Consider the following 5000-nt stretch of genomic DNA (forward strand, 5'->3'; position numbering starts at 1 on the left):
TGTGTGTGTGTGTGTCTGTGTGTGTGTGTGTGTGTGTGTGTGTGTGAATTTGAGAAGTGTGTTATTGGTGTTGGTGAGAAAACCTTTATGGGGTCTCCCTTGGGCCCGTTGATGGTTCACACACACACATACACACATGCATGCACGCAGACACAAATACACACACTCACACACACACTCACCTCAAATACAAGGCACCACAGTGAGTGATTTGTCTCGTGTTATAAACGGATCAGAAGATCAGAATTAAGTTGTGTTTGTCTTTTCTGAATGATACACACTGTAATTGGGTCATCACGGGAGTGTTTTGGCTTGGTGCAACAGAAAACATGTTGGGCCTGATTTGTAAAACACCACCACATTTGGCTGATATTGAGGACAAATATGCTGGCAGTAACATCTTCTCGGATGAGTATGTGATGCATTGGTCAGTGGTCACTGCTGACTTGTAGTGGCTATAGCAGCCTCTCTCCTGTGTATATATGTGTCAAGTTTTTCATTATACCCCAGAGATGAGAAATACTATTTTCTGATTGGCTATTAATTATGTATAAGACCTATAAAATTGGTTAACAGTTAACGGTCATGTAAATGTAAATAACACTTCACAAATAATGCCAATAAAGAACGCTTCACAAATAACGCTAGTTAATAATTCACTATTCGCAAATGGTGCCTATTAGTAGCGACTGGCCCGGTGACTGTGTTGTCCTACAAGCTAATGAGTGAACAAAATAAATGTATTCTCTCATTTTGCCAAGTGGTGTAAATGGGATAATCTGATTAAGTAAGTAGTTTGATTGGCGTCTTTTTAAACCCAACCAAATGTTTGCTTTGTAGGCTATACATACAGGCCTAGACACACGTCTTTCAGTTTTGGTATTAGCAGGAGAATGGTCCCTGAGGTTTTCCCGTTGGATGAAAGGAACTACCGTACCTCCGTCTTGTCCATAAATCCCACATAACAGGGCACTAGTGATCATTATCCCCAATAGAACACCTCCACACATCTCAAGGAGAATATATTGGGGCTGAAGAATATCCCTGGTATAATTGATAAGTGGACTGACTGGGCATTCCTTTCTGACATATATTCACATGACACAGATGCTTGTGAAAGTGAGTATTTGCCTGAACACCTGCCCAGGAGTTTAACTGAATGAGTGATTGTTTGAGCAGGTAAGCTCTGAATGGTCTAACATGAGCACCACACTGCGGCAGAAAGCATATCAACGACTTTAATGGGACCGTACAAATGGATTAAGGTGATTTAAGATTAAGGTGTACATTGTGAGGCATTGTAAGCAGATTTGTTGCGGGAGAAATGTATGGAGATAAATCTGACTTCTACACAACTCTGCTTCTCAGTTTTGATAAGACTCATCAGAGCACAACGGAAAATGATGTTAGTGAATCGTAAGAACATCTATCCCTGATGAGGTCACGCTGTAGTGCTTTCATCATCCTCTTTCAGGACCTCACCATCTCCAGACCTTGGATGGCTTCAGCAATTTTTGAACCCCAACGGCTAGCCATCTTATTGTGCCAAATATGCCCCTGTACACGTCCCCCAGACGAGTTGAGTATCACACAATACTGGACGTCTGTTTCAGTGAGACAACCAAGGGAGATAGCAGCTATCGTATCATTAGTAGTGTAATATCTCTCGCTCTGTAATGTAATGACATGCCTCTTTCGCTTTTCATCGCTATTGCACCCAAGTAGACCTTCACTTATCTCAGGCAAGGGCTCATACATATGTATTAGCTCATTTGCATGCCCATTTCCATTGGCTGTTACCTGGGAGACAGCAGACAATAACTGCATGGTAACTGGCCACTGATGTTCTAATCATCCCGTTTGCCTTCATGAATGACCTGGAATTATGAGAATTGACAAATCAGTATCTTTTCCGCATGATTGACTATCAACCACTGTGTTCTGCAAATCGTATCCATTGGTGTTTTTTTTTTTTTTTTGTTAACTTTTGTTGGTTTTCTGATGCCTATAAAATTCCCTATTTTCTGTGAGGTAATATTGTTGTTATAGAGAGGGATAGTGAAGTGCCATCATATCCGATGTAATGGACAGTAATTGTGTAACGATGTGGTCATCATTGTCTCTGTCCCTTTAGCTTTGCTGCAGTAACGTCTCTCTGTGAATGGAATGATTATTTCCACTTGACTTCTGTCCCTCCATGTACCTCTCCTTTATAACTCACCTTTCTCTTGCTCTTTCACTCTCTCTCTCTCTCTCTCACACACACACACACCCTATCTACGATAAGGTTGTGTGCGTTGGGCCTCGTGAAAGAAGGAAAGATTGAAAGATGGATGGAGCGATAGAGAGGGAGGGAGAGAGCGATAGAGAGAGGCGAGGGGGCCCGAGGGAGAGTTTAAAAATGTAGACGTCGGCCGTCTCCGAGCCTCTCCTCCGGCACCCCTCTGATTCGGGGTCAGAGTTCCGCTCCGCCTTTAAAGACGGGGGGGCCGGGCCCGGAACCCCGTTTCCCTGACGCCTGCGTTTCCGGGGGGATGAATAATGGAGCGGGGTCAGTGGCAGGGGTCGCGACCCTCGCCATGTCGACTCTCCTCCCGTGGCCCTCCACTCTGCCACGCCCTGCATGCTAACCAGCTAGCGACTGCCCCCCGAACCCCCAACACCCTCTCGCCCGACCGCCTGCCCGACCAACGATCCCCGCTCTGGCTACGTGACTGAACCCTGACACACGCTGCTCCGTCCTTCTCATGGCGATGGGGATGAGTGTCTGTGTGTCCTGGTGTGTGTGTGTGTGTGTGTGTGTGTGTGTCCGTGTCCCACTGTCCTTTCTTTCGCTCCTCCTGCTCTCCCTCTCCCCTGGAGCAGGCGCCCTGAGCACCGATTCCGTAGTGTGATGGCCATGCTGAGAGTGATGGGTGATGAGCTCCCCACAGAGCCGTCTCCCTCTCCCCCCGCCTGCCCCACTGCAGTGTGGACACCACTGCACACCACTCCCATGGGGGCCGTCCGCATGGCAAAGAGTTCCTCTCTCCCCTGATGCCAGTCACGACTGATACCAGTCTCCTTTACAGCCATGGTGGTGCGTGTTGCCCTCTGGATGACACATTTTCTCTCTAGTGACCTCTTTGTACGTTGTCTGTGTCTCCCCTCTCTCTTTCTTTCTCTCTCTCTTTCTCTTTCCTCTCTCTCTCTCTCTTTTTCTCTCTTTCTCTCTCTCTCACCCCTTACACACCTCATAGCTCCTTCAGATTGGTGTTGGTGTGTGTAGTCCTCTAGGAAGTGTGTCTTCAGAATGGTGTTGGTGTGTGTAGTCCTCTAGAAAGTGTGTCTTCCCTACAGTGACCCCTCTGCCTCAAGCAAAGTCTGAAGATTCGATTCAATTCAATTAAAAGAACTTAATTGATCCCCGAGGGGCAATTTCATCATAATAGATAGATATATAGAGAAGGAGATGAAGACAGAAGTATGGACAGGGAGATGAAGAGAGAGATATGGAGAGGGAGAGAGAGATAGAGAGGGAGAGAGAGATAGATGGGGAGAGAGAGGGAGTGGGATATGGCCACAGAGACAGACAGATGTAGTGAGTATAGAGAGAGAGAGAGAGAGGGAGATAGAAATGGAGAGAGAGGAACAGGGTGGTGGTTATGTTTGGCTGGGCTGATTTACAGCTCTATAAAGGGAGTCTGAATTATTGGAAATCAGATTACATGCATAAACAGCGCACATCAATATGACCGTTTACTTTTTAGGGCTGTTGCATATGGGGGGGGGGTAACCTTGGTAAATCCAACGCAAATGTATTTACATCGTACATTTCATACACAGAGGCAATTCAGTGTGTTTTAGATAAAGACACACACACACACACACACACAGGCAGACATGCACACACATTCACTCATTTACACACACGCACACACACACACACACACACACACATGCAGACAGGCACACACATTCACTCATTTACACACACACACACAGGCTTTGCCTTCTGCTAATTGAATGGCCCCTCTCATGTTTCTTGGACTACATGCTGTCCAGGCAAGAGAGAGCGTAAGCCTCAGAGACCATGTGTGCTCACTGCAGCCTCTCCACCTCAGGAAGCACACACAGCACAGAGTGTGTGCGTGTGTGTGCGTGTGTGTGCGTGTGTGTGTGTGTTTTTTAGGGGGGTTGTCTGTGTACTTGCATCTGTGTGTGTGGGTGTGTATGCACAACTGTGTGTGTGAGAATGAAAATGAATTCATGCATGCCTGTATTTGTTTGACTCTGTCCTACAATCTGCTCTCATTGCACCAAAGGCCCAAAATCTGCCGACCGTAACTGTGTATTGTACGGTGGTGTGTGTGATTACTTTATTTTGTATGCCTATATTTGTTTGTGAGTGTCTATATTTTGCTATTGTGTGCATTAGAGTGTCTTTGTGTATGTTTGAACATGTGTTTGTGTTTGTCATCAACTATGTTAAGACTGCATGGAAACTTCTTCCCAGCTTGGTGCCTATTATATATCGGAGTAGGCCTTTGTTCATGTGTATGTGCTCTGTGTGTGTGTGTGTGTGTGTGTGTACTGTGTGTGAATTCTTTCACACAGTTGGGGGTCGTGTGAGTGTACAAACGTGAATGTGTGTGATGTCATACGAAGGACAGATTAAAACTCAGCAAGGGGTGTGTAAAAGTGTGTGTGTGTGTGTGTGCTTGCGTGCGTGTGTCTGTGTGCGCACACATTTTGTTTGTGGAGAACTTCATCAGGGTTCCTTTCATCATAACAAGAGACGGGCTCACAGAGTGAATTTGAATATGTGAATATTGAACATGAGGGAAATTTACGACTCCGTTTTTACTTAGCTGGGAAGATTGCACAAGAGCTTCTACATAACTCCGCTACTGAGTGTATTTGAGTGTGTGTATGTGTGTGTATTTGAGTGTGTGTGTGTGTGTGTGTGTGTGTGTGTGTGTTAGGCTGTGATTAGGATGCCAGAACACGGGGGCAGTAAA

The 5000-nt window shown here is 45.8% G+C and overlaps 1 protein-coding gene across 2 annotated transcripts in view; it reads left to right on the top strand.

The window, feature by feature from the left end:
* rsrc1 (arginine/serine-rich coiled-coil 1) overlaps positions 1–5000 on the top strand; it is a 164414-nt gene that overhangs the window by 58317 nt on the left and 101097 nt on the right. The gene's annotated exons all lie outside the window — the stretch shown is intronic.

The sequence above is a fragment of the Alosa pseudoharengus genome, unplaced genomic scaffold (assembly GCF_046254945.1).
Source record: "Alosa pseudoharengus isolate Yale_2024_CS ecotype anadromous, Long Island Sound unplaced genomic scaffold, YU_APseudo_1.1 YU_APseudo_1.1_scf_13, whole genome shotgun sequence".
In the NCBI taxonomy this organism is placed as follows: Eukaryota; Metazoa; Chordata; class Actinopteri; order Clupeiformes; family Clupeidae; genus Alosa; species Alosa pseudoharengus.